This window comes from Pan paniscus, chromosome 14, assembly GCF_029289425.2.
Source record: "Pan paniscus chromosome 14, NHGRI_mPanPan1-v2.0_pri, whole genome shotgun sequence".
NCBI classification, from domain to species: Eukaryota; Metazoa; Chordata; class Mammalia; order Primates; family Hominidae; genus Pan; species Pan paniscus.
In genome coordinates, this window is record NC_073263.2 from 43,999,869 (window position 1) to 44,027,446 (window position 27,578).

The 27,578-nt window shown below is 38.4% G+C and overlaps 1 protein-coding gene across 2 annotated transcripts in view; it reads right to left on the reverse strand.

Annotated features, from left to right (window-relative positions):
* Nucleotides 1-27,578, reverse strand: part of TSC22D1 (TSC22 domain family member 1) — a 145,448-nt gene that overhangs the window by 67,077 nt on the left and 50,793 nt on the right. The window contains exon 3 of one of the 2 annotated variants that reach the window (XR_609894.4): nt 1-27,578. This exon is cut by the window's right edge and continues 13,564 nt beyond it. The exons of the other annotated variant lie outside the window; for it this stretch is intronic. The gene's annotated coding sequence lies outside the window, so the exon portion shown is untranslated. 2 annotated transcript variants of the gene reach the window in all.

Consider the following 27,578-nt stretch of genomic DNA (forward strand, 5'->3'; position numbering starts at 1 on the left):
TTTCTTTTTTCCATCATCACTTACATCCCACCTGTCACTGAGCTAAGGCAGATTCTACTTCCACTTTAGAAGGTGATTTTCCCCCTTTTTCCTTTGCAACTGTCCCTGCCTTCATTCTGAACCATCACTTCTCACCTACTAATTACAACAGTTTCATAGATTGTCTAGTTGTCAACAGCACTGTTCCCACATTTAATCCCTTCTGAAGTTGCTGCCAGATTCACCTTTCTAAAAATGCAAATCTAATCATATAAGTTTCCCACTCAAAATCTTTCCTTGTTCCCTGATAGCTTTCAGGATAATATGAAGCTCCTTATCCTAGCACAAAAGGCCATTCCTATTCTAGCCCCTTCCTATAGCCCTCTGGGCTCACTTCCTGTCACTCCTCCCCTTCCTCCACTATACAGAGGGTGTAGTCTTCCTACTTCCAAGATCTATGCTCAGCCTGGGCAACATGATAAAACCAAAAAACAAAAACAAACAAAAAAAAATGTCTCCACAAAAATGTCTCTACAAAAAAATACAAAATTAGCTGGGCAAGGCGGCATGCACCTGTGGTCTCAGCTACTCTGGAGGCTGAGGTGGGAAGATCACCTGAGACTGGGAGGTTGAGGCTACAATGAGCTGTGATGGTGCCACTGCCCTTCAGCCTGGGCAACAAAGTGAGATTCTGCCTCAAAAACAAACAAACAAAACCAAAAACAAAAACAACAAAAACCATGCTGTTTAATTAAGTTCTCTACTTCTGCCTGGGATACTCTTTCCCAAGTGAGCAACTTCCCTAAAAATTCAACTAAACGTCTCATTCAGTTTCCAATTCTCTATTTTCACAGCATACCAACCATTTATGCCATGCTTGGATAATGGTTGGTATACAGTTATACCACACTGTAGTATAACTGGCTTATTTTCTAATCAACTAGATAATCCCCCAGTAGACTCTCAGAGCAGGGGCCATGACTTTATCATACTTCTGTCTCAAGAACCTAGCTCAGCAAATGTTCATCCATTCAGTCATTCAGTCAAGCATAAAATAATTCAGGGATCCACTCATCCTTCACTACCTGATCCTCAGTAGTGAGGATCACTATTCGTCATTCCCCACTCACCGTTGCCCTCATCCTTCATGACTAGCCAGTATCTGAGAATAACTGGCAACTTGTTTGTGTAATGTTTCTGTTTAGTACTCCATCCTCAAACTAAGTAAAACAAGAGCTTTTGACATGATTAACACATTTGATACATGAAAGAATACTTTTTAATCCTTCTTATTAAAAAAACTGAAAACTAGTCTAAGTCAATCTAAGGAAATGTAAAAAAAAAATGCAAAGTTTCATTAAATAAGACTGCAGTCAAGGTAAAATCCTTTAATTAGTTTAGAAATTTTTTAAAAACCTTAAATACAAAAATTTAACTAACTGTTCTCTCCCTCACTGGAAATACAATTCAATTTCAGTCTTTAGAGTTTGACATAGTTATACTCACTCCCGTACCACTATCTACCAATCCCCTAAGGCATATTGCCAAGTTCTCAGGCTTGCCAAATCATTTGGTTGGCATTAGATAATATGCTGGAAACTAGATTCTTTTGGAATATTTTTCAAAGAAAGTATTCTCTACTCTTTCCTTTTGTTTGTGCTGACACACTTGATATCTGAGAATGTTTTGACAATCTGAATGTACCCAGGTGAGTCCAAGAAAAGCCAGAATATATCTCAGGATTTCCTTGATGACTAGAGATAAATATTTTAAAATATCTAAAATATATAAATATTTCCTATAAAATTACGTTTGTGTGACACATTAAAGTGTTTTGTTAATGAGGTTAGTTTTACTCTAGTTGTTCAAATCCAATCTAATTCTGCCCACTTTACAACATCTATAGATTTCAAACCCTGGAAGGCATGAAGCACAACTATAAACTTTCTTAGAATCAAGACTGATTCTTCCTAGGGCTATTTCTGCTGGACCCAAAGCATTTCCCCCAAGTTAATATTTGATAAATTCCCAGAAAAGACCTCGGGCAAACATTTTCTCAATGCCACCAATTCTTGTGCTTTGCCTAAGTAATTCATTTGTTTTATATTTTACAGGTTTGGGATCACTTTATTATTATTTCCATCTTTGCAATTGGCTACTAAAAAGCTCACAGCTAGCCGGGTGCAGTGGCTCACATGTGTAATCACAGCACTTTGGGAGGCTGAGGCAGGCGGGTCACCTGAAGTCAGGAGTTGAAGACCAGCCTGGCCTACATGGTGAAACCCCATCTCTACTAAAAATACAAAAATTAGCCAGGCGTGGTGGCAGGTGCTTGTAATCCCAGCTACTTGGGAGGCTGAGGCAGGAGAATCGCTTGAACCCAGGAGGCGGAGGTTGCAGTGAGCTGAGATGGCGCCCACTGCACTCCAGCCTGGGTGACAAGAGCGAAAGCCCGTCTCAAAAAAGAAAAAAAAAAAAGAAAAGAAAAGAAAAAGAAAAAAGCTCACGGCTAACTTACGGCCCATTTTTAAACTTCCTCATATGCAATCTGGTTATTATCCTCATTCTGAGCTCCATCTTATTAAACATTTTTTCTCCTTTGCCATTATATATATTTAATTTTGTCATGCTGGATATATTTTTGTAAACTGCCTTTAATCCCTTCTGGAAGAAATCCTTTAAAAAAACCTCATATACACACTTGGCTAATTATTAGCCAGTCTGTTTCTGGGCCTCCAAATGTTACAGGAGCCAGACATAAAATTATTTCACAGCTGTTCAACAATCCTTGTGTTCATTCTTAGTTGACTATATATCTATTCCCCCATATAAACCATTATAGGGCTTTTTCATTCTCTTTGAGCCATCACAATTTATCTCACTCTAAATAAATAATGTCACTGCCTAAATTTCAGAGATGAAAAAACCAAGCAGTTAAGCTTCCTCACTTTCCTCACCACACCCCATCTCAAAATTTCTAAATTATAATCTTGACCAAAAGAAAGGTCTCCATCTGGGTTCTTAATGCTAACATTTTTCAGTTTCTTTCTATGGACATGCTTCATTTTTGTTTAGAGACAGGGTCTCACTCTGCCACCCAGGCTGGAGTGCAGTGGCGCAATCATAGCTCACTGCAGCCTCAAATTCCTGGGCTCAAGCAATCCTCCTGCCTCAGCCTCCTGAGTAGCTGGGACTACAGATGCACACCACCATGCCTGGCTAATTTTTTTATTTTTTGTGAAGATGAGCATCTCACTTTATTGCCCAGGCTAGTTTCAAACTCCTGGCCTCCAGCGATCCTCCTGCCTTCGCCTCCCAAAGTGCTGGGATTACAGGCATGAGCAACCATGTGTGGTCCAACTGGTATATTTAATGGCATTGATTCTGCTGGCTCCTTCATGTGCCAGAGGAATTTTATAAAGAACACTACATTCTCTGCTGTTGTCATTTTCCAGGTAGTACCAGAGGTTCCTGCCATGGACCGAAAAGAATAATGATTTGGGACTAGAAACTGCGAGGTGGTGAACCAATAGCAAGCAGTGAGGGACAATTTAGAAGGTATAATAGAAAACAGATAAAACCCTGAAAGGCAACAGTTAATAATCAGGCAAGTGGCTGGTTTGAGGGAAGTTCAGCATGCATTAACAGATATCCCAAAGATAGGAAATCACAGATGTCACACATCAGAGAGACCCCTCTCCAAAGGCTTAGGGTTATCAAACCAAGGACTCTTCAAAGAGAAATGTAAGTAGCCCAGGTACCTGAATTGGAGTGCAAGGTGGGGAACGAATCACTGGAATAAGGTAGTATACCAATTATAAATACTGAATAAAGCATCAAACTAGCAACAACTACCCTTACTGCTGAATCCCCTGGCATTGAAATGGAACTCTAAATCCTTCCTAAGGGCACACTTGGTCCCAGAGGCTAGGCCGGGTGGAGGGGGTAGCATATTAGTAGGAATCAAGTGGAACAGATGAAAGAAAATGATCACGGCAGTGACGTGCAGAATAAACTGCCAGGAAGAGAAACCCTAAAAGAAGGATAATGAGCTAAGAGTCTACTGTAATAAACACATGAAAAGCTAAACTTAAGAAGCATATTACCTGTATCAAAGCCTCATAAATTTACTAATATCATATTGAAACTAATGTATGTGTGTGAGAGAGAAAACATAAGCGCTAACACATGTGCTGTGGGCTGATCGTCCATTAAAATGGCTCTTTCCCAAAGTCGCCAAATGATCTTTATACTTAACAGCCAGTTCTTCACACTTAACCTACCTAAAATTGTACTCACATGGCACTGAAGACCAAGTGAAATAATTTGTCTTTATATATAGCAACAAAAGGTGTATCAGTTTACACATCTTATCCTACATGGTTCATTTCCATTCACCATCTCTTTCTTATTAGAAGTTTTTATGGCTTACTCTCATGTGCACTCTCTCTCCTATCGTTTCAATATATTTGTAAATTTTGATGATTCTGATACAGGTAATACGCTTATTAAGAATCTTTTTTCTACGTGTGAGCCTCCTTCCAAATGTTGGATGCCTTCCTGATTGGTGAGTACGTTGTTGATTTTCCCAGTCCCATTTGGTTCCAGAGACACAAAGTAATTGGATACTTGCTTAAGATGAAAAACATTTTCATATAAACCTTTGATTTCTCTCAGGCTGAAAACTCTCACCTCTGATTAATTAAATTGTCTTCATTTTTCAGAGTCCAACAATACTAGTTTTAAAACTTCCAGGCCTTGTTTTCTGTTATTTATTATATGTTAACTCATTTAATCCTTAACTAAGATTCCTTCATTGGAACCACCGCACACAGAAAATGATCTGAGTGCCTGTTTTCTCAAATATCCCAAGGATGGTTGATGACCAATGCTATTCCAGAACCACAAAACTGTTGTATTCATTCATACAACAAATGCTTAGCTCATTAGGGCTCAATTTTCTCAAGAAATACCAGTAAAGAAAGGCCACAAGTCACAACTATACAGTAGGTAGGTTATATTATCATCACCATTTGACAGATGAGGAAACTGTTGACAGATGAGGAAACTGTGGCAGGGGTTGAGTTGCTTGACTAAGCTTACATAGCTAGTCAGTGGTGGATCCAAGATTCAAATCCAGGCTAGCTTCAAAATCTAACCATGTTATTCTGAATCAACTTAGCTCTTCCTCCATGTACAGACTACACCTTATGACCTAATCTTTAATGATCTGCTTTTTAAAAATCTGTATATTTCACATGCATACATTTGTATACACAATAAAACTGCAAACTATTTAAAGTAAGAACCACAATAAACTTCCCTCATATTTCCACAGTGCTAGCTCACAAAAGGTATTCAAAATTTGTTTGATTGTTGCAATAATAGCCATAAGAAATCAAGAAACAAAGAAAAGTGAATTCAAATAGGTGTGACTAGCTTACATGATATAAGCCTCTCGAGCCAAACTACAGTCATCAGTTGTTAGAGACATGCTAATATGTGTATATTAAACATTCTGAAATTTGAAGATACAAATACAAACAAGATTTACATAACATAAACATATCACCAATAATTTTCAAGTTATCATATAATACTAATATAAAGGCTGCTATTTCAGCAATTTTACTTCCTAGTTCCCTCTGATCATTTCTTAGGTTCCCACACAGATATCCTAAAGTACACAGAAAAAAAACAGAGAAGAGAGAGACAACATAGTTAAAGACGAAAGTCTCCAGAAATCTGTTGGGATTCTATTTTGGAATCTACACATTGAGACTAAAGTTGACATGGCAGAAGTGAAAGGAAAAAAAAATGATTTCCACCCAAACTACAGGATGCCATACATAAATACCTTCAAATTTTCATATTGTTGCCATTGCTAATAGATTTGTAAATCATCCAGTTGTCCCAATAGTTTTCTTCAATTTGGGTTGGGGCTGGGGGGAAAAGATACAATCTAGAATAGAAAAGTCTTTCAGTATTTCCAACTCTAAAGCAGAGAAAAAAGAAGTTTACAAAATAAACTTCTTAAAAGGTTGTAAAGACAAATGAAACAGAAACAAAGGTTAGACCTGGCAAGTTGATGAGTAGGTCATTTTACATTTGATGAATATTTCATCATGACTACTTGATAGCTTTCCTCCTTTTACTTGAATACCGATCAATTACAAAACCTAATTTTATAATTTCTTGAATATATCTACATTTTTATTACAACTAGAAATACTTAAAATACTTTAATATTAAAAAATATTTTAAATAAACTCATGACAAAATAAGAATACAGTAAATAAACCTTAGAGAATATTAACAATAAAAGATAAAGATTACATTCTTAACTCTGAAATATGCAAGACTATATAGCTGGACTCCATTTTAAGTCATGATTACTTAATGGGAATTTGAGCTATGTGTTAATTTCATAACAGAAACCCCAAAACATTGCAAGTGCTTCTTTGTCAGACCCATCAAAGCCCCTGTAAAATGTACAAATGAAAAAAAAAAAAAACTACTTTACTTGACTTGAAGCCAGAAAAAGTAAGCCTGTATTTAATGAATATTTCTTCCTTCCCCACCCGCCCCTCCCCGGAAACCAAATATCACTCTACATTTCACCTGTAGTCTAGTTTTAGAGCATTCTTAAGTCTCTCTTAAAAGTCTCAAGTGACTCTCTTAAAAGTCACTGGGTGGGCCCAGTAGCTCATGGCTGTAATCCCAGCACTTTGAGAGGCCAAGGCAAGAGAATCACAGGAGTTCAAGAACAGCTTGGGAAACATGATGAAACCCTGTCTCTACAAGAAATAGAAAAATTAGGTGGACATGGTGGCTTGCGCCTGTGTTCCCAGCTATTTGAGAGGCTGAGGTGGGAGGATCACCTGAGCCTGGGAGGTGGAGGTTGCAGTGAGCAGTGATCGTACCACTGCACTCCAGCCTGGGTGACAGAGGGAGACTGTCTCAAAAAAAAAAAAAAAAAAAATTTCAAGCAAACTGATAGAAGTAATTTGAATGAAATGTCTGCCCCAATGATAATGTTTTTCATTTCCTGAAAATCATAAAACTAACACCCCAAATGATGTCAAATACTTAAAGTTGAAACATCGGATTACCACAATCTACAATGCATTAAAGTTTCACATATCAACATCAACAGCAAATTTTAATCCTGGACATCTCTTATTTAATTCTAAGAGGTACTAAAAAGCTCTATCAAATATATGTTAAAGGCCAAATGCATACATAAGCTAAAAATCCCAGAATGGTGCTTAAAACTAGTGCTCTTGAAAGAAAATTATACATCATGACTGGATCTACTCTGGGATGCTTTCATTTAGAAGGTTATCTCCATTGCAGGCAAATTTTTGCCCAATGTGAATCGTAGTGCTCTTTTCCTTTAATGTCAAAGCCTGTGTCTTATATTTTAGTACTCACAGGTTTGCCATTTCATCATCCTTGTATGATTTGGTCAAAATATATATTTTTGGGTCAAGCACAGTGGCTCATGCCTGCAATCCCAGAACTTTGGGAGGCCAAGGCAGGAGGATCACTTGAAGCCAGGCGCTTGAGTCAGCCTGAGCAACAAAGCAAGACCTCATCTCCAAAAAAAATTAAAATAAGGGTGGGTGCGGCAGCTCCTGCCTGTAACCTTGGGAGGCTGAGGCAGGCAGATCACTTGAGCTCAGGAGTTCGAGACCAGACTTAGCAATATGGCAAGACCCTGTATCTACAAAAATACAAAAAATTAGCCAGGCGTGGTGGTGCATGTCTATGATCCCTGCTACTTGGGAGGCTGAGGTGGGAGGATTGCTTGATCCCTGGAGGTTGAGGCTGCAGTAAGCCAACACTGCACCACTGCACTCCAGCCTGGGGCAGAATGAGATTCCGTCTCAAAAAATAAAATAAATACAATATATATATTTAAACTATACAGTTTTTTAAAATCCAAATTGTGCATTTAAACAAGGAAACAAGATATTCTGCTATTAAATTATCCCAGAAAAAACTCTGTGATTTCACTTTAGGATCAAAACCAAAAATCATTGTTATTGAACTACTAGACTTTTCAATAAATTTCCATTTCATTAAGTACTTATTTATTGAATGCTTACTATGTATAAGGCACCATGCTACATTCTGTGAGGGCATCCAAAGAAGAATAAGACATTTCTTAACCTAAAGGGGCTTATGGAACAGAAGAAATCTTTTTTAACATGTAATGATAACAGCAGAAATCTCTCTAGTACTGGGCAGTGTTTTCAGTATTTTAAACATACATTAACTCATTTTATTCCTCCTAACAGCTCTGTGAAATAGGTAGGAAAATGAGACTCAGAGAGGTTAAGTAACCAGAGCAAGGTGGGGAATAATAAGAGGTGAACTGGGATGCGAATGCAGGCAGTGTGGCTCCAGAGTCCATGCTTCTAACCACTCTGCCCCACTTACTCTCAAGCACTGATGAAGGTATAACGAAGTAATAATGATGGCAGTTTCTTAAAGCTACAGAAAAAATGTATGGAGTTTCCAAAATTAGATTACATTCCATGAAGTAGAAATTTAAATATGGTCCCAGAAGGGCAGGTGAGTTTCAGGGGAACAGTTGAGTAGGAATTCTGGGAAAGGGAGATGCCTAAGAAAAAGCAAGACACTGTGTGAAAGACCTTTGCAGGGTCATGGATAGAGCTGGAAGCCATTATCCTCACGAAACTAATGCAGGAACAGAAAACCAAATGCCGCATGTTCTCGCTTATAAGTGGGAGCTGAACGATGATGTCATATGAACACTTCAGGGGTTATAACACACACTGGGACCTGTTGAGGGGGCAGGGGAGGGACAGCATCAGGAAGAATAGCTAATGGATGCTGGACTTAATACCTATGGTTGATCTGTGCAGCAAATCACCATGGCACATGTTTACCTATGTAACAAACCTACACATCCTGCACATGTATCCCAGAACTTAAAAGTGGATGGGAAAAAATAAATAAAAAGTATGTGTAAGAAGACAGCTAGAAGGGAACAGGGAAAAGTGTTCTACCACTAAAGATTTCTGAGCTGGGTATCGAGAGAGTATGGAAAAGATGGAAGTGGGCTTGGACACTGGGTGACTAGTAAGGTGTCTCCACAGATAACTTAAAGAGGTCATACAGCCTGGACTACAGTGGTGATAATGGGGATAGAGAGGAGAAGAACAAAAAGGCAAGACACTACAGAATCTGAGATTTCACAATGGGATGAATGTGTACACAGTGCCTGCTGTGTATCTGGGGACTCAGGAACAAGCATGTCAGAGGCATGAGAAAATGGAGTCAAAGGTCCTAGGCTTTTAGCCTGGAGTACTGGAAAATTGGGACAATCATCAATAGAAGCTACAAACTGAGGAGAGGGAGCACATATAAATATAAGGCAGCTATCTCAGCACAGGGCAATGGGAAAGAGGCCCAGGTTGAAGATAAAGATTTGGAGTCAATTGCAGAGTTTAGACTTTAAGAACTACAGCAAATGCTTCAGGAGTAAGTAGACAGAAAGGAACAGAACTAAGGAGATAACCTTTTATACCTACAGGTACATTATGGGAGGAAGGGTTAACAGCCAAGAAAGGAGATAAAAGCAGCAGAGGTAAGAATAACACTGCTACAGTAGCGCAAGGGTCAAAATGAGGAAGGCTCAAAAAGGAGCGAAAGGCCAAGCTTAGGGAGGTCTGAGAAGGCGTCAGAGTAATACATTATACTGAAGGACTAAGGAAGATGTTTTCAAACTAAGGAGATGTTTTCAAAGTTTTGCAAAGCAAATATCTTACTTTATTTATTTTTTTAATGTGCAAAGACTAATATGTATGTATTGATGCTAGCCCCCTATAGCTAACACAGGAGATGGATTTAAAGTACACAAAATACTATAGAGTTGTAACCCCTCAGACTGAAGAAGATACTGAAAATAGATGAAGCTGCAATATAAACAAAATTTACAGCTTGCTGTAATGTCAATTTTATTCATTAGGTAAAGTATTTCATATGAAAACAAAACCGCATTAAGAAGTGAAGATTCACAAGACTTCAAAGAATTTTCACTCTTGCCTCAATCCCTTCAGTTTTGCTTCCCCAACTCCCCATGTTTGCATTCATTCTCCCGAATCTTTGGCTCTGTCCTCAGAGTGCCATATAATTCAGCATGATAAATGCCTACCACAGGGGAAGATATAAGGCACTACGACAGCACAAAGAGGGACCCTTCCTGAGCCCTGGGGAATCACAGGCAGCTTCCTAGAGGAATTATACAAATTCTAACTTGGGACAGCAGTTAAGTGTGGGAATAATTTAACTGGTGTCCCAAGAATAATATATCCCAGAACTCTCAAGTCTCATCCATACACTGAAGTTATAATAGATTTGGAGGGAATTAAACTTAAAACATGTTGTTAATAAAATGGTGCTTGCAGCTAGGAGAAACTGACAAGTGTTTTGCTTTTTATTTCAGTACTATAAATGACCAGACTTCCTATTCTTCCTATGTAAAATAGCAATATTAGTATCTTCTGAATTCACTCAATCATTTATAATTAAAGTTCAGTTAACTTCACAGGGATGTTCAAAGACAGCTGACAGTAAATGTTTGAGATTCACATACATAGAAACTATATTTAGCCAGGGGTTGGTGAGCTTGGTTAAAGTATGATACTAATGAACCCATGGTTCCGATGTTCATACGTTCTACAAGCTTAACTTTTCCATGGAGTAAACTTGGCCAGTTATCTTCAGTTGTGCTGCAGATGGTCACAATATGAATTGTTTTTTTTTTAAAAAGGAAACGAATCAGTTTAACACTGCCACCTGGATAACATAAATCATGTCCCAACACACCTCCCAGCTTCCACTCTTATTCCTCTATAATCCGTTTCTCCATCCAACAGCCAGGATGATTTTTTTAAAGGCACCTTAGACTATGTTGCCCACCACCCAGTTCCAGTTAAAAATCTTTCAACAGAGCTCTATTCACAGTATAATAGGAACCTAACTCTTACAGGGCCCTACAGCATCTGGCCCCTGCTTACCTCTGCAGCTTCATCTCACACCACTGTCCCCTTGCTCCCCATGCTCCAGCCACCCAAGTCTCCCTGCTGTTCCTGGAGCAAATCAAGGCTCCTTTCCACAGCAGAGCCTTTGTACCTCCTGTGTCCTCAGCCAATACACACAGTCAGACACAGCCCCCGTGCTCATGGGTAAGAACTGAGGAAGGAAATGTCCAAGCAAAAACAAACTATATAAAAAGCACATGAGGCCCCATGTGATAAGCATGAAGTGGCAGATAAGCAACAATCTTGACAGGACAAAATAACAAGTTTAGGGAAAATTAAAATGAATGTTAATAAGCCATACTCATTGAATGAAGAACTCTGAATTATTATCAAACAACCCAAGACCCAATATAAAGTGAAAATCTCAACTTTACCCAGTGCGCTTCCACACTCAGGCCAATAAAATTATTAGAAACAAAACACTACCCCCCCCCCCCAAAATGGTGCACTAACACTAACAATGCTACAGGCAATACCAGTGAATTCTGAAGCCAAGATTATTACGCTGGAGGAGTAATCAAAATGATGAAGAGGGTAGGACGCTGGTGATGGTTGCATAACAATGTGAATATACTTAATGCCACTGAACTGCACATTTAAGAAGTGTATAAAGCAGGGCATGGTGGCTCACGCCTGTAATCCCAGCACTTTGGGAGGCCAAGGCAGGCAGATCACTTGAGGTCAGGAGTTTGAGACCAGTCTGGTCAACATGGTGAAACCCCGTCTCTATTAAAAATACAAAAAATGAGCCGGACGTGGTGGCGGGCGCCTGTAGTCCCAGCTACTCAGGAGGCTGAGGCAGGAGAATTGCTTGAACCCAGGAGGCGGAGGTTGCAGTGAGCCAAGATCGTGCCACTGCACTCCAGCCTGGGCGACAGAGCGAGACTCCATCCATGATTTTATACACTTAAAAATGGTTAAGATGGTGAATTTTATATTATGTGTATTTTACCAGGTTTTTTTTTCAAGGAATAGGAAAGTTTCAGCAGATCTGTAAGACAAGAAAAATTGTAAGACAATTTTTCACCATGAAAAAACATAAAAGCTAAGAAAGATACCTTCTAAATCTATTAAATTAAAGATGCAGTAAGAATATGTAATGGTTCACTAACAGAAAAAAGAGACAGTTGAAAGAAATATATTTTTAACATGTTTAGCTTCACTAATAAACTTACATTATTAAAACAAGATATTATTTTCACCTGTCAAACTAGAAAATAAGCAAAAAAAAAAAAAAAAGCTAAAAAAAAAAATAATAACCTGGGCAAGGAAAATGAGTTCTCATGTACTTTGCTAGTGAAGCTATAGTCAAGGCCCTTTGGAAAAGGAACTTGTCAGCATATATTAGGAATCTTAAAAATGTTTATACTCCGCTAGGCACGGTGGCTCACACCTGTAATCCCAGCACTCTGGGAGGCTGAGGCGGGTGGATCACCTGAGGTCGGGAGATCGAGACCAGCCTGACCAACATGGAGAAACCCTGTCTACTAAAAAAAAAAAAAATACAAAATTAGCCGGGCGTGGTGGCGCATGCCTATAATCCCAGCTACTCAGGAGGCTGAGGCAGGAGAATCACTTGAACCTGGGAGGCGGGGGTTGCAGTGAACCAAGATTGCGCCAGTGCACTCCAGCAGGAGCAACAAGAGTGAAACTCCGTCTCAAAAAAAAAAAACAAAAAATGTTCATACTCTTCGGCCCTGCAATTTCACTTCTGTGAATTAACTCTAACGAAATAATCCTAAGTGTCTAAAAAGATTAATGCACAAATATGAATGTTCTTCACTATTTATAAATATTTATAAATATAGCACTATTTATAAATATAGTAGAAAATGAAATGAACATCAGGCAATAAGAATAAAGCTCTGGTACAGCCATATGTTTTGTTTTGTTTTGTTTGGAGACAAGTTCTCTCTGTTGCCCAGGCTGGAGTGAAGTGGCATGATCTCGGCTCACTACAACCTCCACCTCCCAGGTTCAAGGGATTCTCCTGCCTCAGCCTCCTGAGTAGCTGGAACTACAGGAATGCACCACCACACCCAGCTAATTTTTGTATATTTTTTGGTACAGACAGGGTTTCCCCATGTTGACCAGGCTGGTCTCAAACTCCTGACCTCAGGTGATCTGCCCAATTCAGCCTCCCAAGTGCTGGAATTACAGGCACGAGCCATCATGTCCAGCCCAGCCATATGTTTTTTATAAGAAACTCACAATGTTTCTGAAGAACTTGTGGTAATTTGTGAAAAAATTATGAAAAATTGTATATACCAAGTATAATTTCAAACATTTTCAGGCCAATGTGGTGGTTTACACCTGCAATCCCAGCGTTTTGGGAGGCAGAGGTGGGAGGATCGCTTAAGCCCAGGGAGACCAGCCTGGGCAACACGGCAAAACCCTATCTCTACAAAAAAATACAAAATATTAGCCGGGCATGGTGGTGCGCACCTGTAATCCCAGCTACTCAGGAGGCTGAGAGGCTGGAGGATTGCTTGAGCCCGGGAGGTTGCAGCTGCAGTGACCATGATCACACCACTACACTTCAGACTGGGCAACAGAGTGAGAACCTGTTTCAAAAAAAAACCAAAAAAACATTTTCAAACAACATAAACAAAAACCTTTGCCTGTAATTCTTCTGCTTTTCTATAGCTGAGCTCATGTCACAGTAATAGTGGGAAAGGAAGAAGTTTAATTCTAACTTATATTTGGGAAAAGAAAGCTATGAACGTCATAAAACATCCACCCAGCTGTCTATCATCCCAATTAAGTTGTTGGTACTCTAAGATCAGGAGCCAAGTTTTATTTATCGCTAACATCTGGCATATAACTAATTGACATACAGTAATTGTTCAATATGACAATCCAAAAACACCTATCCATCTAAACGACAGCTTTCTGAATAAAAAGAAATACACACACACACACACACTTTTTTGTTGTTGTTAAACAATCAGGAATCAGACAACCAAGCCAAAAAACCTGGGAATCTCTGAAGTAGAATTTATGATTTTTTTAAAATGCTGCCACCAATGAATGCTTTTAAAAAAAATCTTTAGAGGAAGTAGTAGAAATGGATTCATGAAGGTAAGTTTTAATTCAGACACTGAAGGAGGGCCTGATTATATTTGGTTAAGTGAAGAGCTTGGAGAGCAATTTAGATAAACAGGAACTACCCAAGCAAAGGGCAGAATTAGGATCTTCCATCCCCTTTAAATGCCAATGCTCCCAAAAGTTGTACCTTCAACCTTCTGCTTTTCTCATTCTCGTTCTACACACATTTTCAGGGCAATCGCATTTATTCTCACAGCTTTAATTATCACTTAAGATGACAGCTCCCACCATCAACATCTTCATTTCAGAATTGTATCCCAATCTTCAAACTCAAATTTGAACGCCCACTGGCCATCTCTACTTGGATATTTATTTCTTTTTTTGTTTGTTTGTTTTCTTTTTTTGTTTGTTTTTGAGACGGAGTCTTGCTCTTTCACCCAGGCTGGAGTGCAGAGGCGCGATTTTGGCTCACTGCAAGCTCCGCCTCCCAGGTTTCACGCCATTCTCCTGCCTCAGCCTCCCGAGTAGCTGGGACTACAGGCGCCCATCACCGCGCCCGGCTAATTTTTTGTATTTTTAGTAGAGACGGGGTTTCACCGTGTTAGCCAGGATGGTCTCGATCTCCTGACCTCGTGATCCGCCCGCCTCGGCCTCCCAAAGTGCTGGGATTACAGGTGTGAGCCACCGCGCCCAGCCTTGGATATTTATTTCAAACTCAACATGCCTTAAGGTTAGTGTTTCCTCTGTAAACCTGTTTCTCCTATATTCCCTATTACTGTGAAACAGAACCACTTCCCACCTGGAAAATCAGATTATCTTTATCCCTTTCTCTACATCTATAAATTAACAAGACTTAGGAATTCCTTAGTAAAAGCAATCTTCTTTGTTTTGTTTTTTGAGATGGAGTCTTGCTGTGTCACCAGTGCAGCGACGCGATCTCAACTCACTGCAACCTCCGCCTCCCAGGTTCAAGCAATTCTCCTGCCTCAGCCTCCCAAGTAGCTGGGACTACAGGCGTGCGCCATCAACGCCCAGCTAATTTTTGTATTTTTAGTAGAGACAGGGTTTCACCATGTTGGCCAGTATGGTCTCGATCTCTTGACCTTGTGATCTGCCTGCCTCGGCCTCCCAAAGTGCTGGGATTACAGGCGTGAGCCACTGCGCCTGGCCTCTTCATTCTTATCTCTAAAGCCTGTGTCCTAATTCAGGATCAGGTTAGCTCCTTCCTAAATCCTGAAATTGCTTCCTAGTTGACTTTCTCATCTCCAGTCCTAACTTTCACCAATTCTTTTCAGAAATCAGCTTAAATGTCACCTCCTCAGGAAGGTCTTGCCCATTCTCTAGGCCAGGTTGGATTTAACTGCAATTGATCTCACAGTACTCCTCTACTTCCCCTAACACTAAAAAATGTCCTTGTAATGGTTGTCTTTATCCTATTAAGTGAGCTTCTACATGAGAGAAGGGATTGTCTCTCTGATACCATTTTGCTTTACTGCATCTAGGAGTTGATTAAAATCACTTATATGTGATCTAACATGTGACTAATAATTGCCTCATGCTTTATATCTCAAACATGAACATACTTTTCCAAACATATGTAAATGTTTTTGGTGATCAATACTATACCAATTTAAATCACTGCTAGAAATGATAGGTTTTTGTCATGTATTTTCAAAAGTCACAATACACAAAACACATAACCTGTGACTTTTTTTGATAACAGAAATAGGTCTTCATACTTGAAAATGTGGAGATAACTAGATTGGGAAGAAAATGGCCTAACAAAATAGAGTGAAATATTTAGCAATAGAAAACACTCCAGAAATAAAGTGAATTGGCTAGGACAGAGATCCACTTATAAACCCTGGCTATGTTTTTTTCATTCAGATTCAGAGTTTGTGTAAACCACTGGAAACCCTAACAACAGGAGACACATCCAACTACAGTCACCATAAGCAGTATCAACCAGGGCAATGCTGAATTGCAGTAGAGAATCTTTTCTCTTCTAACTTCTTTTAACTTTGTTCTCAGCTAATTAAGGCCTTCGGGAAAAGAGAATTCAGATGACAAGTTACTTCGGTAAGCACAAATAACCTCAGACACCAATTAAAAAGTTTTAATAGATAAACCTTGAGGATAACCCATACCAAACTCAAACAATGTAGGAGAAAAGTTGCTAAAAGTTCCTTTCAACTTGCAGGTATAGACAACTAAAGTTTTGGCAACTCAACTAACAAGAAAACTGAGAATAGAAAATGTTACCTTTTCTATTACTCATTTATTCTATCACCCTTATATGCAAATTTGAAGGACATTCCAATTAAAACTCATTCTGAATATGATCTGATGATCTGGAGAAAATATAAATTATTCATTAAGTGTTATTAGAACAACTAGAAGCCATCTGCAAAAAAATACAATTGAATCCACTCAGTGCACCAAAATCAATTTCAAAGTAGTTAAGATTTATGTAGGGAAAAAAAAGAATCAATAAAGTAAATGTAAAATAATTCCTTTATCGCCTTGAAGTAAACAAGATCTTCCCTACTCAAAATTCTAGTCATAAAAGGAAACCTTGATGAATTTGACTACATAAAAAAAACCTATGCATGCCCCCCACATCACACACACACAAAAAAACCCACCATGAACAAGATCAAAAGATAAATATCAAACTGGGAAAAACATTTACTACTCATATCACTGACAAAGGGCTAATCCAAAACACACACATACACACACACACGATGATACAAACTGACAGTATACGGAAACACAAATATTTATAAAAAGAAGTTTAGGCCAGGTACCGTGACTCACACCTGTAATCCCAACACTTTGGGAGGCCAAAGGGGGCAGATCACTTGAGGTCAGGAGTTCAAGACTCGCCTGACCAACATGGTGAAACCACGTCTCTACAAAAAATACAAAAATTAGCTGGACATGGTGGTATGCACCTGTAATTCCAGCTACTCAGGAGGCTGACGCAGGAGAATTGCTTGTACCCAGGAGGCGGAGGTTGCAGTGAGCCGAGATCGCACCAATGCACTCCAGCCTAGGTGACAGAACAAGATCCTGTCTCAAAGAAAAAAATAAATAAATAAAAGAAGAAGTTTAAAGTCATTTATTAAAAACATGCAAATTAAAATTACTCTGAGATACAGTATTAACCTAATAGATAAGCAAAAATCCAGATGTTTAATAGCATACTCTAATGATAAGGCAGCAGGAAAAGAGGCATTCTCATCCATTGCTAGTGGGAGGGTAATCTGGTGCAACTCCTATAGAGGGCAATTTGACAATAGTCATCAAAATTATAAAATCACACCCTTTGTCCCAGCAATTCTACTTCTGGGAATTTAACTTATGAATATATATACGCAGATAGACAGGAATGACACCTGTACAAAGTTACTCACTACAGTATTATATTTAGTAGCAAAAGATAATAAACTATCTAAAATAAGCATTGATTAGAGACTGGTTAAGTAAAATGTGGTATATCCATGAGATGCAATCCTCTACAACTATTTTTTTTAAAAAAGAATAAGGTAGTCATCTATTTACTATATGGAAAGATGGCCAAGAAATATTAAGTGAAAAAAAAGCAAAGAGCAGAACAGCGTGTATAGTGTACAAGTTTTGTGTAAAATTTTAAGTGAAAAAAATCTTTTTTTTTTTTTTTTTTGAGACAGTTCTTTCTTTCACCCAGGCTGGAGTGCAGTGGCACAATCTCGGTTCTCTGCAGCCTCCACCTTCTGGGTTCAAGTGATTCTCCTACCTCAGACTCCCAAGTAGCTGGAATTACAGACATGTGCCACCATACCCGGCTAATTTTGGTATTTTTAATAGAGACAGGGTTTTGCCATGTTGGCCAGGCTGGCCTCGAACTCCTGGCCTCAAGTGATCACCCGCCTTGGCCTCCCAAAGTGCTGGGATTGCAGGTGTGAGCTACCATGCCCGGCCTAAGTGAAAAAAATTCTTAATTGCATGAATATGTATATATCTGAAATAACATATAAAAAACTTAATAGTGGCTGCCTAGGGCTAGGAAGGTGAGAAGTATTTGGTGAATTTAAAACAGGTATAAGAGCAAAACTTTGCAATATGTACCATTTTACACCTATTACAAATTTTCAAAAGAAAAACCACCTCACTTCAAATAAGCAGTAAAACTTCACAGAGGGAGAAATAAGGATATTAATATAAACAAAATCCACACTTCTAGTATACTATTTTCAAGAGTAGGCAAACTTTTCATGTTTTCTAATACTTTTTGAAATGAACAGCTGAAATAGAAAGTGGGGTTGATTTTAATAAAAACATATCCAATTCCCAAAAAGTGGTTTCAAGTGTTTTAGCTATTAGTAGTATGCAGTATCCCCGGAATAATACATTACTTGACCTGCAGAACTTTAGCACCTATGCTACTAAAAAAAAAGTTCTCTTGTTGAACATCATTAGTTTACTTGAGACTTTGGGGGCACTAGAAATTGACGCTGAATGGTGAGAAAGCACCTCCCTTTACCAGCTCCCCTCTACCACAGGTTACCTCCCTCTAATTCTGAAGACCCTGCTTTTTAAAAACAAATTCTCTTAATAGTCTTTTTAAAATCTCTTAATAAATAAAAGTTCCTGAAGACTTGAAATCAAGCTCCCAAAGGGGACTTCGGTATAAAGGCTTATGGAAACTAGCCACATGGTGGCCATCAGACAGAAAAGAAACCCAGGACACCCCAACACATCAAAGACACCCAGGCCATTTTCAAAGCACACCAGTGACTGCATTATACCAGTAAAGAAATATTCTTTTTATGGGGGGGGAAAAAAGCAAACTAATATTACAAGTGAATACCCACTTGATCTACCTTTGTTAAAATTAGCAAAATGTATAAAGAGACATTTTTTAAAGTACCCCATCAAGAATCCATTAAGCAGAAGAAATGAGGCTGAGGCACTTAGTTTTCTTCCCTCAAAGGCAGGATTTTTAAAAGTTAAAATTTCCCTCTATAATTCCCTTCATTTCTCCTATTTCTGGAAACAGCAACACTACTAACAACAGAAGCTTATCAAAGCAGAAAACATTTCAGCAAAAGCAGATCAATTACCTATAAGATGGAGGAAGAAAGGGATAGCAGTCTCTTCCTAAGTCCTGCCCAGTTAGTCACCCCGTCTTCTTCCTGCCACCTGCTGATCTCAGCTCTACACCATGGCAACAATTCTAAAAAAGCAACCTGGAAGTACAGCTGCCTGATCCATCATGTTCCCCTCCTGGTCTGAGATCAATGAAAGGTTTACACAGAGATATACACGTGTGTGTTTGTGTGTATACACATGTATACCTGTATATAAAAATTTGATCTAGATTATATGTGTGTATATGCATTTTAAAGGAAATAATGGAAACGGACCTATTTTTCAAACCTCTCTGTTATCCTGTACTACAACCTATTTTACAAACTAATATTTATTTTTGTACACAATGTGCTCTTATGTATGACCATTACTTCTAAAACAGAGAGCAATAGTAACCATCGTTACCGTAAAAACAAAAACAAAACACACACACACACACACACACAAATGTACTCCTTCCTCACAAAAATTGGGTAAAGATTAGAAAAAATAAACAGTAAGCATAAATTAGAAAATTTCCCACAAGAAATTATCTACAATTGGCAAGACATATCAATAACAACAGAATTGTTAAATTTTCAAACTGAAAATGTGCAGGATTACTATCCATTGATCAATCAAAACCTGAGCATTTTGAAGTATTTTCCGGGCCAGGTGCGGTGGCTTGCGCCTATAATCCCAGCACTTTGGGAGACTGAGGTGGGTGGATCACTGGAGGTCAGGAGTTCAAGACCAGCCTGGCCAACATGGTGAAAACCTGCTTCTATCAAAAAAAAAAAAAAAAAGGTTTAAGTATTTTCCAGCTTAATACTATATATATATACATATATACATATATATGTGTGTGTGTGTGTATATATATATATATATTTTTTTTTTTTTTTTTAACAAGGTCTCACTGAGCCGAGGCTGAGTGCATTGGCAGGATCACAGCTCACTGCAGACACGGACCTCCCAGGCTCAAGCAATCCTCTCACCTTAGCCTCCAGAGTAGCTGGGGCTATAGACGTGCACCACCACGCCCAGCTAACTTTTTTTTTTTTTTGTAGAGACAGGTCTCTATGTTGTCCAGGCTGGTCTCAAAGTCCTGGACTCAAGTGATCCTCCAGCGTTGGCCTCCCAGTGTTGGGATTACAGGAGTGAGCCACCACCCCTAGCCCCTTATTTTCTTTAAATGACTAGGAATTAAATCTCAAAGATATGTCAGCATGTTCAAAATAATTTTGATGAAAAAAGAAGTTAAACATCTCAGAAGTGCTATGCTGCTGCAAAATAGAGGTAAACAGACGACAGTCACAAAAGGTATTTCTAATTAGGCAAACTGTGTCATCCCTCAAAAAAGGGAAAAATTAAAAACAGGTTGTTTATTTCATTCAGTTCTAATTATAGTATCTAGCTAGCAAAGTATCATGAATGCAGTATTACTTTCATCAAATTTTGGTTTAATATTTATCTAAGATTGTACAATTATTTTATTCAATAAAAGTTCAAAGATGTTGGAAATGAAAAACAAATGTGGGAATTAAGGTGATGGAAAACCCTATTAAGGCTGGAATTTCATTAACATGCAAATTATTTTAATTTTAAAGGCCTATGAGAGAAAAAATTTTAAACCATACTCTAAACCAGTAACTTCCAACACAGGTGTGAGAAACAATCTACTTGGTGCTGAATTAAAATATTATCCAAATTACTGGTTTTTTATCTTAAAAGGAAAGACATTGCGCTTTGATTGTATTTAATAGGCAAACTGACACTGGTACACTTACTTAGTCCATCCCTTAATCAGATGGGTCTCCCATCAACTCCCAGTGTTCAAGCTGAGGTTTTTAAAATTCAGGCTATCACTAAATATCCCTTCCCAGAGATGATCACAAGTCAAAATCACCTGAGAGTTCTGAAAGTGGTCAAACCTTCTATACTTATATCGAAATTAATTAAAACTATCTTGAAACTTTATTTTCAGTGTTAGAAACACAATGTAATTTTTCAGTTTTGAAAGGCCTGAAATAGTGGAATTATTTAGTGCCAATTATTTTCTTAAGGTGTTAGAATCTAGAACCGGTCTAAATTTTTTTTCTTCAATAGCATTTATTTTACCATTATAGAAAAGCAAGGGGCTGGGAGAGGATGTTATAGTTTAAGTTAGTTCAGCTTTTACAGAAAATGATTTCAACAATATCATTGTGATCTTATCTTTCATTGATTCAAAGCAGTATGTTTTACATCTATCATGTTAGGTTTCTTCTTTCACTGATTGCTTTCCTTCCCTTTTTTTCATAGTAAATGAAAAATAAGGCTGACATCTTAAAATTCAATGTATGAAGGGTATAAGCCAATTAACTGTGCTAATAAGCAATGGCAAATGGCAAGCAAAAGTAAACAAGATCCTGGTCTCTCACAGGATTTTAGCTACAGGGAGAAATGGCACGCAAAAATGTAAAACCAGGAGTATACAAAATGGAGTATACATGGCACAATGACAGCAAACAGAATGATCTCACCTATTCAAGAACATCACAAGAGACGTCCCTGAAGTAAGTAAATGAGCAAAAGAGACAGCCAAAAAGTGGTCAAAGGTAAGACTGGAAAGGTAAATGGCGACTCTCAGGTTTTCAAAAATTATAGCAAGAATTTTTGTCTCTACCCTACCCATGAATCCCAAAATTAATTGGAAGCCAATATAATGTTTTAATTAAAGGAATAACATCACTCCAGCCAAATTCTGGAGAACGAATTTCATTAGCACAAGGTTATATACAAGGAGACCAATTAGAACTCTTGCATCCAAGTTAGGAAATCATGGATTGAGACAAGGTAATGACAACAGGATATATGGCTGAGATATTTCAGCCCCCCAGCCCGTAAAAAAATCAACAGGACTAGATGATGGATTATGGTGTAAGGACTACAGATATACTGAAATACGACACCCAGGTTTCCAGCATACATAACTGAACACATGTGGGTGACAGTCACTAAGATGAGATCTCCCAAAAGAAACCCAGATTTGAAGGCGAAGATCATAAATTCATAAAGCATGTTTGAAGTGCTCCTGGGACACCCAAAAAGAGATGTCAAATAGGTAGATCTATGAAGTTGATCAGTGTTATAAACACGAGTCATCTGTGTGAAGGTATTCAATCTGTGGTATTGGTAGAAATGCCCAGAGAATTGACACATGATAACCAAGGACCCTGCCTAAGAAACTCCCATATATAAAGTCCAGGTAGAGTGAGAATGAGTCTGCGAATCAGACTAAAAACTGGCCAGAAAGACAGGAAATCAGAGGACTAAAGATTAACAGCACCCAAAGTGTGAAAAGAGAATGTAGTCTACTGTTTCAAATGCTGCTGAGGGTACACATATGACTAGATACAAAGCTGTCCACTTGATCTACTAATAACCTCAATAGTATTATTTCAGTGAGGTTATCAGAGGTGGAAGCAAGATTCAAGTGGGCTGAGTAGGGGAGGAATGGAGAGATTACAGAGTTTTTAAGTTTGGGTACGCAGAGGAAGCATGGGGAAGTAGCTAGATATAAATCAATGAAAGTTTTAGACAAACTTTAACATGCTTCTATGCATAAGAGAAGGATCTAGTTGAAAGGAAAAAGTTAAATATGAGAAAGAAGTAATTTTTAAAAAATCTTAAGATCGCAGATAGCAGAGGTGATAAGATATAGAGCATAGGTGAAGCTGAAGGAAGGGGTGTTGAACATGTCAGATTTATGTTTGGTATCAGAATGAAGGATATCCCATCTGATGGTTTCTAATTTCTCTGTAAGGTTGAAATGAAGTATCCACTGAAAAAGTTGCATATTACTCAACGTAAGTGTACTAGAATGTAATAAAATTTTGGCTAAATGAGAAGCCCTTTATGTAGTAACAGAGACTACTTTCACATTTATTGCAGGGTCTGGCACATAGTAAATGCTTTACATATATTAGCCAATGTATTCCTTAAAACCACCCCAGGAGGTAGGTGTGTTTATTAGTCCCTTTGCAGATGAGGAAACTGAGACATGCAGTTTAAATGACTTGCCCAAGGTGAGTGGCAGTGCTGGATATTCAAATCCAAACACTGACCCTAGAGAGCAAAAGCTCAGTGCGCTAAAAGACCTCTTATTGGGCTTAAGACTGCCCCTAGAGCACCCATATTGTCAATACAGATGGATGGTTTCTTAAGACAATTGAGAACCTAAGCCTGGGACTTCTAGAACGCTAACCCCCCACTATCAAATAATAAAAGATACAAACTTACTTTTAGCTAAGAAACCTAGGCAATTCCATTGTGATGATGTCAAACACAGTGAAAGCTTTCAGTCATGCTATGGGATTTAATTGTGTATCCTCATTACTGTATCATTTGTGGGGTACACCCCTTCCCCCTTTTTTTAAAATTAAATACAGCTCATTCTTACTGTGGCTTGTAGCATTCTCCTCTTCTGGCCTCCTGGACTCCTCCCCTTCATCTCTCTTAGCCTTGCCCCCTCCACCCGGTCTTGATAGTGGTATATTAAAAAAAGAAAGAATGAAAGCACATAAAATGAGTCAGTTTGGGGTCAGTGGTATAAAGGGGGTATATGTTGCGAACAAATGTTTTAATAACAGTTGGCTGTAATCACTCCTCGTCGTGTCTGGCACTGAAAATAAGCGGAAAAAAACCCACTGAATAAAAGTGACAAAGAATGGGAAAAAAAAGAAAAGAAACCTAGGCAATAAGACTTCATAAATTGACAGCTATAAAGTTCACACACTTGAGGAAGAATCCGAAAGATTTTTCTTTCTTAACCTTTCATTACTTGTTTTCCAAAACTACAACTTTCTAACAGCACTAAAATGGCACTATAATTTACCTACATACATATGGATCTTCCTCACTAAATTTGGGCATCTCAAAGGCTGCCTATGTCTTCTTCCTTAAAATATTTGTTTGGCGCCTACTGTGTAGCAGCTGCTAAAAAAAAATAGCAAACAAGACAGACATGATCCCTGGTCTCAGGAAGTCAGACGATAAATAGACCAACAATATATGCTTTTAAATTGGACAAAATAGTAGTAAAGAATTGATGTAATGTTAGAGAGTAAAAGTCAAGGAAGAGAACTAAATGTTTAGATATAATGACTAGAAAAGGCATCCCTGAAGAGGAAACATTTAAGCTGAGACTTAAAAGGGGCATTCCAGTCATTAGGAATCCCCTAAGGTAGTAGACAGTAACACATTCAGAGACTAAATGAGCCAAAGGTGGCTGGAGAGGAAGAATGAGGGTAAAGTTGGAAGAAAAGGTAGGGCCTGATCATTTAGGGTCTCACAGGCCATGATAAAGAATTTGGATTTTGTTGTTTGTATAAAGGAAAGCAATTAGATATTAAACAGAAAAGGGATTTTATTTATGCCTTTAAAATCACAAATCATATTCTGTGAATAAAACAGGGATCAACAGATAAGGCAAGACCAGTAAGGACTACTGCAATAATTAGGCAAGAGAGGATGGTGGCTTGAAGAGATTGAAAATGGAGATGGTGAGAAGTGGACAGGTTTGACAAAGATTTAAGAGGTAAATCCGATCTTTGGCAAAAGTACAAAGACAATTCAGTGGAGAAGGAAGAGTCTTCATGGTGCTGGACAACCACATGCAAAAGGAAAAAGAATCTATCCAACACTGACCTTTTATCTTTCACAAAAGTTAACTCAGAAAGTATCACAGGCCTATACATACAATTCAAAACTGTAAAACTTGTAGATAATGAGGAAGAAAATCTTGTTTGGCAATATATTTGTAAACACAGCATGAAAATCATGACCCATAAAGAAAAAATTGATAAGGTAGACTTCATTAAAATTGAAAATTTTTCTTCTCTGTAAAACACTGTTTAAAAAAAATGAAAAGACAAGCCACAGACTAGGAGAAAATATTTGTCAAACACATCTTATAAAGGACTGGTATCTAAAATATACCAAGAACTCTTAACACACAATAAAGAAAAAATCTTAAAAAAGAGCAAAAAATCTGAGCAGACGTATCACCAAAGATAATAGAGAAAAAAAAAACCATGAAATGAGAGCTCAACACCCTATATCACTAGAGAAATGCTAATTAAAACAATGGATACTACCACACCCCTATTAGACAGGCTACAATCACTGACAACACCAAATGCTGCTAAGAATACAGAGCAAATGAATTCATATTCATTGCTGGTGGAAATGCAAAAACAGTACAGTCGAGTTGAGACAGTCTGCAGTCTCTTACAGAGCTAAGCATAGGCTTACTACATGACTCAGCAATTGCACACACAGGTATTTTCCCAAATGAGTTGAAAACAAGTCCACATAAAAACCTGCACAGCAATGTTTGCGGCAGCTTTATTCAGAACTGCCAAAAACATCAAGCAACCAAGCTGTCCTTCATTAGATGACGGATAAACAAACTGTGGTAGATATATACAATAATAAGAAATGAGCTCCCAAGTCACAAAAAGACATGAAAAAAACTTTCATATTGCTAAATGAAAGCCAGTCTGAAAAAGCTACACACTGCATGACTCCAACACAATGACATTCCAGGAAAGGCAAAACTAGAGAGATAGTAAGATCTGTGGCTGCCAGAGCCTGAGGTGGGGAGGTAGGAGTATGTGGCACGCAGAGAAGAAGGATTTTGCAACAGGGAGGACCTTGATGACAGAGCATTCACAGTGGTATCAGAAGCGACAGCCAGAATGGAATAGATTGAAAAGTAAACTAAATCTGAGAGATTGTAACAATATAAGCAGACAACTCTTGATAATGAAAGTGAACAGAGATTGCAGAAGTTAGGGGGTGTGGAAAGACCCAAGGTGGTTTCCTTAAGATGATGTATGAAAGCATAATTAGATACTCATGAGAATGAGCTAATAGAGAAAAACATTTGCTAACAGAAGGAAAGATAAAATACAAAAGGCAACAAATCTTTAGCAAAATATAAGAGATAGACCCATCCTCTAGAGAACAATGAGAAAAAGCCTTTGAAAAAAGAAGTATGGGGATAGAAGCATCTTAATATTTCCAGTGCATGAAATACTATACACAATAAAAGATGCATGAAACTTAGTAGATCCTCAATAGAGATTAAATGAATCAAATTAAATAACTGTAATGGTTTAAAAAGCTCCTAGTAGAACAGCCTACTTCTAAGTCGTGAGACTCAAACTAAATTGAAGGCAAATTCAGACACTGAAAAATGCATACTACTTCCAGTTTTGAGTTCAACTAGTGAAGTTGTCACTCCTATCCACACAACAGAAAAAAAAAAAGCTGAACTGGAAATCAGTAGCTTCTCTTAGATCCATCAGAGAACCGAGATCACAGGACAATCTGCTGCCTCCTCCAAAACTAAAGAAACAAGCAAATACAGAAAATCACAGCTTACCAGAAGCAGCAACTATTGCTGAAGCCAACAACTGGAAGAAAAACTTAAATAGATTAATTAAGACAGTCTAAATATGGACTAGTTTGACAGATGGAAACTCCTGGCAAACCAGCCTTAAGGGGCTCCCCACACTTCCATGATTTTTTTTGTTTGTTTGTTTGAGATGGAGTTTCACTCTTGTCACCCAGGCTAGAGTGCAATGGCGCGATCTTGGCTCACTGCAACCTCCGCTTCCCGGATTCAAGCAATTCTCCTGCCTCAGCCTCCTGAGTATTAACAGCACCCGCCATGACGCCCAGCTAATTTTTGTATTATTTTAGAAGAGATGAGGTTTCACCATGTTGGCTAGGCTGGTCTCAAACCCCTGACTTCAAGTAATCCATCTGCCTAGGCCTCCCAAAGTGCTGGGATTACAGGCGTGAGCCACCGTGCCCAGCTACTTCCATGATTTTTAACTCCAAAAGCCCCATCAGGTTGTCAGGGTAAAGAAAAGAGAAAAAAATCCCTGTGCTTCTGGAAGGAGAAAGGAAAAAAGGAAAAAGTAACCATATTCAAATATTCCCAGAACATTCTGTTATCCTTAACAAAGGACTGACCTTAAGGAAAATTATTTTACCAGAGGCTAACCAACAGCGGGTATATCAAAGCCTGACCAAGTGGAATAAGGAAAATATCCAACTAGGGTTCTTTCTCTAGCTTTCTTGTTCCACCTAAGGTGGGTAAAAAAGCTGAGAAGCATTTGTGAAGGTGAAAGCCCAGGGGCACTGTCCCACAAAAAACCTGAGGCCTAATCACAGGACTACATACAGACTATTCTCCCCGCCCCACAACACTCATCTTACTACAATCAACAGAGCTCCTGTAAAACAGGAAATCACAACTGAAAGAATGGTAAGGCTCAGGCTCTATTTAAAAAGGAGTCTCATGCC